This window comes from Acinonyx jubatus, chromosome F2 (genome assembly GCF_027475565.1).
Source record: "Acinonyx jubatus isolate Ajub_Pintada_27869175 chromosome F2, VMU_Ajub_asm_v1.0, whole genome shotgun sequence".
Classification (NCBI taxonomy): Eukaryota; Metazoa; Chordata; class Mammalia; order Carnivora; family Felidae; genus Acinonyx; species Acinonyx jubatus.
Window position 1 is genome coordinate 26,939,056 of NC_069394.1, and position 12,074 is coordinate 26,951,129.

Consider the following 12,074-nt stretch of genomic DNA (forward strand, 5'->3'; position numbering starts at 1 on the left):
ATCTAAAAATATCACTCTAGCAACAATGCATTAAAAGAAGGAAAGGACTGGACATAGATGCCAGGAGAGTATAAAAAGGTCATCATCTAGCTGAGAAAGCAAGATGTCCTAAAGTAAGACCTAAGCAGTGCAAATATAGTAGAAGAAATGAATATAAAATATATTTTTAATCTAAATTAAAATGATTTAAGAATCAATTGTACCTTAGGAACAACAAATATAATACCATATGCAAGAATTTTGGTAGTGCCTTTCACTATTCTAGAAAATACAGAAAGATAAGCAATTCTGAAGAAAGAAGATGGTCTTAGTTTGAACATATTTAATTTCTCTTTTGTGAGTGTCATCAGGGTGATTACATGTTAGGGTGGATCTGGATCTCAGAAATAGTCTAGTTTGGAAATACAAAGTTAGGAACCTGATCACATAGGTGACTGGAGAAATAGCATAATCACCATAGAAACGATTTCAAGCCATTCCTTCAAGCCATATTCCTGCTTTCTAATTCAAAGTATGCTTCAGGTCCTCTATTTGATATATATATTTTAAAAAAGCTGCTAGAGATCAACATTACCATGAAATTCCAAGTTCAAGATAGTGGTAAAGGAAAATCCTAAACTCGCCTTCTTCCAGAGACACAGCTACTTTTGAAATAATTCCTTCTGAAAAAGATCTGAAAACTAGCCCAACAGCTCTACCACAACAAAGGATGAAAGGACCACACTGAGACAGGTAAAAGATGTAGACACAAGGTCTCACCAAAACCCCATACAAGTGCAGCGACCCCCCCCCAATTGGGAAAGACCTCACAGATATGGAGTTTCTCCCTGAGCAACAAGAGGATTGTGCTACACATCGGGCACATCAACCCTTCAGACCTGTACCAGACAGATGAGCGCCCACAATGTTCGGCTTTGAACACCACTGGGGGGATATCCAAGAGAACCAAGAGGCTGTAGGAATTGAGACCAGCTCCTAAAGAGCTCATACTCAGACTGGCTTAGTCAATAATACTGTATTGCAAGTTTGAAGGATGCTAAGAAAGTAAATCTTAAAAATTTCTATCACACACACAAAAAAAGTAAAAAACAATTTGTAACTTTGTATGGTGACAGATGGTAACTAGACTTATTGTGGTGATCATTTCATAATGTCTACAAATTTGCATCATTATGTTGTTCATCTGAAGCTAATATAATGTTGCATTGTCGATTATACTTCAATAAAAATTCATCATAAACAAAATTTAAAGTGAAGTATGAGCCTGGTCAAAAATAAATGCAATAATCATTAACAGAAGTTAGCAGTCAATAAGTGAAATACAAAAAAGACTGATATCTTGATATGAAATTTATATATGAAGAAAAACAATTTGGCACCACAGATGTTAAAATCAAACTCTCATAACTAATTTAAATAAATATCAGAATAGAAATAAGATGCTTATAAATTTTTATATACAATGGCATCATTTTTATAATAAAATAAACTTTGAAAATGTTAATGATGTCAAGAGACTATTTAAATTATATTATATTCATAGAGTAGAATATTATGTATATGCATATAATACAGTAAATATAAAATAATTTTTATGGCTAGTAAAATATTCAAAATATTATTGTTAAAAGAAAAAATAGCAAAATAGTTATGGACATCTTGTTTCCAATTTATTTAGAACTAGTAGAAATATGAATTATCTTTTTGTGCTTTCTTTTTATTTATTTTATTTTATTTTATTTTATTTTATTTTATTTTATTTTATTTTATTATTTTTTAAATTTACATCCAAGTTAGTTAGCATATAGTGCAACAATGATTTCAGGAGTAGATTTCTTAATGCCCCTTACCCATTTAGCCCATCCCCCCTCCACAACTTCTCCAGTAAGCCTCTGTTTGTTCTCTATATTTAAGAGTCTCTTATGTTTTGTTCCCCTCCATGTTTTTGTATTATTTTTGCTTCCCTTCCCTTATGTTCATCTGTTCTGTGTCTTAAAGTCCTCATATTAGTGAAGTCATATGATATTTGTCTTTCTCTAATTTCGCTTAGCATAATACCCTCTAGTTCCACGTAGTTGCAAATGGCAAGATTTCATTCTTTTTGATTACCAAGTAATACTCCTTGGTGTGTGTGTGTGTGTGTGTGTGTGTGTGAGAGAGAGAGAGAGAGAGAGAGAGAGAGAGAGGGAGAGAGAACACTATTTATTTGTTCATCAATGGACATTTGGGCTCTTTCCATACTTTGGTTATTGTTGCTAGTGCTGCTATACACATTGGGGTTCATGTGTCCCTTTGAAACAGCATACCTGTATCCCTTATAAATACCTAGTAGTGCAATTGCTGGGTCATAGGGTAGTTCTGTTTTTAATCTTTTGAGGAATCTCCAAACTGTTTGCATTCCCACCAGTGGCTGCACCAGTCTGCATTCCTACCAGCAGTGCAAAAGAGATCCTCTTTCTCCACAACCTTGCCAATACCTGTTGTTGCCTGAGTTGTTAGTGTTAGCCATTCTGACATGTGTGAGATGGTATCTCATTGTGGTTTTGATTTTCATATCCCTGATGATGAGTGATGTGGAGCATTTTTTCATGTGTCGGTTGGCCATCTGAATGTCTTCTGTGGAGAAGTGTCTATTCATGTTTGCCCCATTACTTCACTGGATTATTTGTTTCTTGGGCGTTGAGTGTGGTAAGTTCTTTATAGATTTTTCAATACTAACACTTTATCTGGTATGTCGTTTGCATATATCTTCTCCCATTCTGTTGGTTGCCTTTTAGTTTTGCTGATTGTTTTCTTTGCTGTGTAGAAGCTTTTTACTTTGATGAGGTCCCAATAGTTCATTTTTGCTTTTGTTTCCCTTGCCTCTGGAGACCTGTTGAATAAGAGGTTACTGCAGCCAAGGTCAAAGAGATCTTTGCCTGCTTTTTCCTCAAGGATTTTTATGGCTTCCTGTCTTACATTTAGGTCTTTAATTTTGTGTATGGTGTAAGAAAGTGGTCCCGGTTCATTTTTCTGCATGTCGCTTTCCAGTTTTCCCAGCATCACTTGCTGAAGAGACTGCCTTTATTCCATTGGATATTCTTTCCTGCATTGTCAAAAATTAGTTGGCCAATTCTGGGTTCTCTATTCTGTTCCATTGATCTGAGTGTCTGTTCTTACGCCAGTATCATACTGTCTTAACGATTATAGCTTTGTAATACAGCTTGAAGTCTGGGATTGTCATGCCTCCTGCTTTGGTTTTTTTTTTCAAGATTGGTTTGGCTATTCGGGGTCTTTTTTGGTTCCATACAAATTTTAGGATTGTTTGTTCTAGCACTGTGGAGAATGTTGGTGTTATTTTGATAGGTATTTCATTGAATATGTAGATTGCTTTGGGTAGTATTGACATTTTAACAATATTTGTTCTTCCTATCCAGGAGTTTCTGTGCTTTTTTTCTAAATGATTTCTACAAGAATATGTATAGACTTTACTGAAATATATTAAAATAGCAAAAACAAATACAAACTATTAGATGTATGTATGGTAAGAAAGGACTAGGAGAAAACAGATTTCATAAAAATTTTGAAAGGAGAGCACAGTAGTAATTGCAAATACCATTATATCCCATAAGATGACGAGTAATATGTGACCATTTTATTTGTCAAGTACGAAGGAACTGTAAAATGTGAATTCTATATTGGCATGATTAAGTTGAACGCCAGAAACAATTAATGTGTATATAGTTTAAGATAGTGTATCTACTGGCAGCAATTTTGTCTGACTCACTGAACTCTCAGATCTAAAAAAAGGCTAGTATAAAGTAGGCCTACAACAAATGTGTGTAAAATAAGGAAATTAACAGACAAATAACACACAGTTAAAATTTTCTTAGAAAATAATAAATGAGAGTAGCATGAAGTTACCATATTCTAAATTGAATACATTGTCTTAGTCTATTTTCAGAAAAGTAGCCTCTGACAAAAGTGTAAATGTAGAAGTTTATTTAGGAAGTCTTGGAATCACAAAAGGAGGAAATGTGGAAAATGAGACAGGGAGTGGTACGCAGATACATTTGATGGCCTCTCGATCTGTATACCCTAGTGTCACATCCTTTGTAATTGCTTCCCTTAAGCATGTGAATGGTATATACAACTTGCTTCTGACCAATAGAATATGGCACAGGTAGTGGGATGTCACACCTGTGATTATGTTGTCATATGGCAAAATAAACCAGCCTTGATCTTCATTAATGTATTCATTCATCCATCCTCCAAATAACTGTTAAACGTATATTATGTGCCAGGAAGAGTAACGTGTAAGGGCTAAAATGAGGGACCATTATAAAAATTCAGGAAGCTCTAGTCTAAGCTCCATCTCACAGCTGTCACATTCAACACAAACTGTTTTCTTCTTGAAGGGAGAAGAATGCTTTTGAAATCTTCATAGGAAGATTGAAGATTCTTCATAGGAAGAATGACACTTCTGGCCCCTTTACACAGAGCCACCACACACAGCCATCCCTGTTTCCCTAACTCAGATCTTTCATTTTTCTCTCTTCTTGTGAAAATCTGAATCTAAAAGAGATATCTGCATTCTCATGTTCATTGCGGCATTATTTATAATAGCTGAGATATGGAAACAACCAAACAACTTAATGGCTATTAATGGATGTGAATGGATAAAGAAGATATATTAGATAGATAGATAGATAAAATCTTTTAAAATGCACAAACATATTAGCGGTAAAATACTAATTCAGCAAGGCTATAGGATAGAAGATAAATATATAATGAGTTGTATTTTTATGTCCTCCCAATAAACAACTTGAAAATAAAATTAAGAAAACAATTTATTTATAGTAGCTACAAAAAGAATAAGACAAGTAGCAATAAATGTAACCAAGAAGATACAAAACATGTACACTGAAAATTAAAAAATACTGCTGAAAGTAACTAAAGTATTTAGTAAAGTCCTAAGTAAACAGAAATATATTTGTGTTCAAAGTTGTTAAGGTAATAGTGCTTTCCAGAACAATCTACAAATTCAATGAAATCCCTATCAAAATCTTAGTGGCCATTTTCGCAGAAATGGAAGGCTAATTCTGACATTCATATGAATTTGCAAGTAACACCAAAATATCTTTGGAAAAAAACCACAAAGTTGGAAGGCTCACACTTCCCATTTCAAAACTTATTACAAAGCTATAGTGCTAGCATAACAGTAGACATAAATAGAGTAATAAATAGCGTATAATGGAAAGTGTAGAAGTAAACTCATAGATTTATGATCTATTGGCTTTCAATAATGGTATGAACACATTCCATGATGGAAAGAATAGTCTCTTCAAAAATGGGTGTTGGGATACCTGGATACCAGCATGCACAAAATGAAATTAAATTTTACCTCACACCATATGCAAAACATAAATCAAAGCGCTAAATATAAGGGTTAGAAGTATAAAACTAGTATGAGAAAATTTAGGGATAAATCTTCATGAACTTCAATTTGATAATTGTTTCTTACACAAGATACCAAAAAAAATACAAGCAACAAGTACATAGATAGGATTTTCTAAAAATTAAGAACATATATACATCAAATGACACTATCAAAAGTAAAAAAAATGACACAAAAATTTGTAAATCATGTATCTAATAATGGTCTACTGTCTAAAATATACATAGAACTCATTCGACAACACAAGACAAACTACCCAATTTAAAAAGAAACAAAGAATTCCTTTCTCCAAAGAATATAAACAAATGGGCAACAGGAACACACAAATACAATCAACACAATTAGTTATGTGTGAAATGCAAATCAAATCACAGTGAGATCTATTTCACAGATACTAGAATGGCTATAAGTAATATAACAAGTGTTGGTGAAGATGTGAAGGAACTGAAATGCTTGTACATTACTAGTTAAATGTGAAATGGTCATGCTTCTATGAGAACAGTTCATCAAATCCATAAAACATTATACCAGAATTTCCATATGACCCAGAAATTCCATTTGTAGATATATGCTCAAGAAATTTGAAGACAGATATTCTAACAAAATATGCACATTAATGTTCATTGTAACACTCGTCACAATAGTTGCAGTCAATTCAAGTTTCTATGAACTGATGAATAAACAAAATGCGCTATATCCATACAACTGAATTCAGCCAAAATTAGAAATTAATTACTCATATAAGCTACAGCATAGATGATCCCTGAAAATACTACACTTAATGTAAAAAGCCAGATATGAAAGGGCACATATTGTATGATTACTTTTATATCATATTTTCATGACATAAAAATCCATAGAAACAGAAAATAGGTTACTGGTTGCCAGGTGCTATAGGGAGGGAGGGATGGAAATTACTATTTAGTGGGTATAGGCTTTCCTTTGGGATGATGAAAATGTACCAGAATTAGAAAGTGGTAGTGATTACATACCATTGTGAATATACTAAATGCTATAGAATTGTACACTGTAAAACTATCAAAATGTTTAACTCCGTGTATATTTTACCACAAAGAAAAGTATATGAATACCTTACCAAAAATGGATTTTTCATCCCTAAAAATGTATATAACAACCATATTTTCTATGTAAATAAGATAATTTACAAAGAAAGCAAATTCCTAAAAAAAAAGTTATATGTAGTAAAAGAAAAAGATAATCAGATCATGTCATCTGGCAGAAAATTGAAAAAGTATTCTCTATTGAACAGACAAAATATTTTATGACTTTTGCACAGGACTGGTAGTGTGCAAATGGTTTAAAACATGTAAATGAATGGACACACACAGTAGATCCAGAGAAGAGCATACAACCAGCTGTTATTTGAATAAATGAGAATTATTGTATCTCACAAAGCCCCAAACAGTATATTCAAAACTTGACTTCCTTATCTTCTTCCAAGTAATTTCTGTTATTATATTCTCTGATTCATTTAGTGGCACATTTCAGAGATTTCAAAGCAGAAACTTGGCATCACCATCCCTTTATACGTGTATCTGATTTTTACCAATACAATGTGTTATCAATTTAGTGTCTTGACTCTGGTTTTAAGAGTTCTGTGGTTTATATACACAATGGAATACTACGTGGCAATGAGAAAAAGTGAAATATGGCCTTTTGTAGCAACGTGGATGGAACTAGAGAGTGTTATGCTAAGTGAAATAAGTTATACAGAGAAAGACAGATACCATATGTTTTCACTCTTATGTGGATCCTGAGAAACTTAACAGAAGACCATAGGAGAGGGGAAGGGAAAAAAAAAAGTTAGAGAGGGAGGGAGGCAAACCATAAGAGACCCTTAAAAACTGAGAACAATCTGAGGGTTGATGGGGGGGTGGGAGGGAGGAGAGGGTGGGAGGGAGGGGAGGGTGGGTGATGGGTATTGAGGAGGGCACCTGTTGGGATGAGCACTGGGTGTTGTATGGAAACCAATTTGACAATTAATTTCATATTAAAAAATAAAAAATAAAAAATAAAAAAAGAGTTCTGGGATTCAGACTTAATACGTAAAGACCTGAGAGATGCATGACCTACATAAGAAAACATTTTTAAGGACTATCTTCTTATACTCAATTAATTACACAGTTAACTTATTTCTCAATGATCTCTCCTCCATAAATATATAAATTGTGGATTTACAAATAAGTCCCCTAGTCAGACTCAGTGTACCCTTATAAAAGCATTTTGTGTCCAGCGCTCTTCCTCTAGTAAATACTAAAGTTTTTGCCTATCAATCTGTCAAATCACCACGTTTTGTCCTGATAATATCCTTCGCTCATTTTTAGGTGTCTCTGGTAACAAAAGAAAAATACATTAAGGTATGCTATTAAATAAATCCTTCCTACAAATATTTAAATATTTTTCCATCCTTTGCATTTTATGTTTTATGTCATTTGTGAAGATTTCTTCTATTACCTGAAGGAAAATTATATTCTCTCCTTTCACTCACATTTAATCCATACACTTATATTTTAAACATTGTAAATTTAGATTGTAAGTCCTTCATGGCATGGGATATATATTATTTTTCCAGGTATACAGCACTGGGTTAACCTACAACATTTGTGGCACTTATTAGTCAATTTATACATGTTGTGAAATGTCAGGAGAAAAAAAATAGTTTCATGAGAAACATTGCTTAGTCAGCATTTACTGTAACTTCATAAAAACTAAAACAGTGCTATAAATATGGTAGGTTCTGATGATAGCATCTGATCAGTAGCATATCATGAGTTGTTTCTCTTAACAAGTCATTTTTTACTGAAATTAAAGACAAGTTATAAACAGAAAGTAATAATTTCTTTTTAATTGAAAATTTTATAAAGATAATTATAGATTTACATTTAATTATAAAAAATAATATAGACAGATGCAAAGTGCCTGCCTGTCCCTTACAGAATTTCCCCCAATGGTATCTTCATGCAAAACTCCAGTACAATATCACATCAAGAGTTTACCCTTATACAATATACTAATCTTATTCAGATTTTCCTAGTCTTATACTGATTTGTGTGTGGGTGGCTATGTGTATTTACTTCTACACAATTTTATCATGTGTAGGTTTGTGTATCTACTACTACAGTCAAATATAGAATAGTTCCATCAATACAAGGATACCTTTTAATATTTTTTTTTTACATTTATTTATTTTTGAGGGAGAGAGAGACAGAGTGTGAGCGGGGGAGGGGCAGAGAGAGAGAAGGAGACACAGAATCTGAAGCAGGCTCCAGGCTCTGAGCTGTCAGCACAGAGCCTGACACGGGGCTTGAACCCATGAACCCTGAGATCATGACCTGAGCCGAAGTCAGATGCTTAACCAACTGAGCCACCCAGGTGCCCCAACAAGGATCCCTTTTAAAAAATAACTATTCCTTTTCAAAACATAGAAACTCTTAATCACTTATTATATATATTTTATTTTGGTATCAAGTACATATTAAAAGAGTTACCATATTACTTGAGGGACTGTATTTGTGTACACACACAAACATATTCACATTGAAAGGATCCTAGATAAAGTATCCTCCAAATTATTCACTGCCTTTAAAATAACTCTAGCATGAGGGATGTAACCAATACCTTGGGAGAAAAATGCGTGAATAATAAATACAGCTGTAACACAAATTATGTACTACTTTCACTTTGATTCTCTGACTGAGAACATCAACTTAAAATGTGATAAAATAAAATTGCCTACTTTTCTCTGAAGCCTGGCTTATGTAATTTCAGTGTCAATATCTTTCAAGCCTGGTGTTCCCAGGAATAGCTTTCATAAGAATAACACAGTAAAAGCTGGGAAAAGCTGAGCTGCCATTCAATGTAAAATGTACCTTAAGAGCTGGTTTCCATAATTGTTACTCACACATTACATGAGACAAGATGCAGGTTTATGAAGTGATTGGTAAAATAATATAAAAAGAACAAAGAAGAATAAATCTGTCAAACATATTCCTTTTTTGGTTTTATTGCCGAATTTACCTTCCTAGAAAACGGCATTGTAGAATACTTTTTATAACCTTACATAGAGAGTTTTAAGGATTAAAAACAAAAATTAACTACTGGAGCTTTCTAATTGAGCTATTAAAACTCTTAATCAATGCTATTTTCAATAAATAAGATTATAAAGGGATATGAGAATGCTTACCATATGTTAGGCTTTTTATTATCAATTTATAATTTCCCAAATACATGAAGATAGACGATAGATTTGCTAAAAAATAAAATAATATATAATACCAAACATTGTTATAGTTACTGTCATCTCTATTACTCAAAAAATCCTTTATATATATATATATTATATATCTAGGATATAAGTGAATCATTGCTATGATTGCCGTTAAAAGAGCTGAGAAACATAGAAACTATGAAAAGTCATACATTCAGTAATAGTAATTTGACAGAATCAGAAATTCTGGTAACTAAAATATATAGTAAAATCTTTTAAAAGTATCTGCCACAGTAAGTGCTTAAAAGAAACTCCACATATGTATTATTATTATTAGGAACCAACCAATCATTTTCGACTTTTCTACTAAAAATAAAAATTTATATAAATAATATTCAGCAAACAACTAATAATTGACCTCCTTAATTCTCCAATACTCAATAAAATCTATGGTTGGTATTGATATGGGACCATGCTAACATTTTCTTAGTGATAGTTTGGGTTGAATATAACTTCATATAACCTAGCCCCCAAACTCAGTGGGTTCTGTGGGGGTAACAGCTTAAATTCAAGATTCTTTCCTGGTGTTTTAATGAGGTTGTAATTTGATGCCAGCTAAGGATGCACTCACATGAGGGGTCTACAAGACTACATGTCCAAGGTGATTCACACACATGGTTACATTTGATGTTAGCTGAGGGCTCTGAGCTCAGCTGTCAATGTCTACAGGATTACTCCTTCACTTGGGGTTCTTATAGATGATGGATGGATTCCAACAGGAATGTGTTTAGAGAGAATTGGCCAAGATTGAGCATAAATGTACTGAAAGGAAAAACAAACAAACAGGATGGGGTTTTAATAAATATCAGTATTTTTTAAATGGGCACCAAAAAAAAAAAAAAGTCTGAGAAAGAGAAGTAAACCAGAAGTATAGGAAGAAAACAAGAACATTATTTTGTAAAGGAAGAACTTTGACAAATGTTATTAAGAGGTTAAATGAGATAAGCATTAAATTTCATGTCAAGTGCTTAGCAATAAGCATGTTATTGCAGACTTGTGAAAGTAGTTGAATCATATGCACAAGAGTGAGGAATAAGTGGTAAAGTGTAGAAAGGTGTAGATGACTTTAAAATGGAGAAGAGGGATAAGAGAGTAATGAAGGAGAAGTATGCTAATAATTTCACCACTTCAAAAATTTGTTTCATTTTATTTGTATTCTGTTTTGTTTCAAGAAAGAAGGAGCATGCTTATAAGACTAAAAGGAAACCAATAAATAGAAATGTCAAGGACACAAAAGAAAAAAAAACATCTATGATTTAAAAGATCTTAAAATCCTCACAGTTTTCAAATTATGCTGTGAAAACTTTGTTATGATAGTGATTGCAAAGATTTTTTGTTCAGGAACCACCACTGTGATTGAACTCTATGTTTTTTGGTTATAAGAGGAAATTTCCTAGTTTATACATTTTTCCTTTTATTTTAGCTTCAAAAAATTTTTCCTTAAGAAATTTTTTCCTGATATTTATTTATTTGTCCTAAATTTATATACACATTCTCAGATTTTTTTCTGAAAGACTTATTAGAAATAAAGGAAACATTTTTTGGAGGAAGCAGAAATATTGTAAGATAAATTATATCAAAGCAATATATATATAGCTAAATTTCCTGAATGACACAGATGTTGAACATCATGAAATACCATTTATTAAAATAAATATAAGGAGTACCAGTAAGATGTATTCCATGTCAAAGGCATAAAAAATAAATAATTATAATAATAAATAATTAGCTTATATGACTTATTTTAAGACTACATATGAACATTAACCAAAGTAACACTTTATATTTTGCTTATACTGTTGAGATACATAATGTTGGACTGCCTCCACTGATTAGCCTAAATGCAATCATTGATACTTATACAAGTTTTCTTATTGGATCTCTAATAAGAGTCAGGCAATAAGCACATTTTCATTAATCAAACAAAGGTAAATGATCTATGAATTGGGATATCCACTATAGAATGAAGACATTAGAGTCAATGAATTCTTAGTGAGTTCATGTTGAATATTTTACATTACCCCTTGTCTTAGTGAGTTCATGAGTTGAACATTTTACATTACCCCTTGTCTTACTTCTAAAGCTACTGTCAGTAGATTACAAATACTTTGCCTATATTATTTGCCTAGATTGAAAGATTATGATCTCAAAGACCTTCTTCCAAGGATGAGTTAATGAGATTGATTTAGAGATCTGTCACATAGAGCTATAAAGTTTTTGTCAAAATGTATTCATTACTTATTTTATTTTAATTGTGCCAAGAAAAATTAGTGCATTTAAAAGAATAAAATGGTATAAACTGAAACTGCATAAGCATCAATTATAATAGTAGAACAAATGTGATAATAA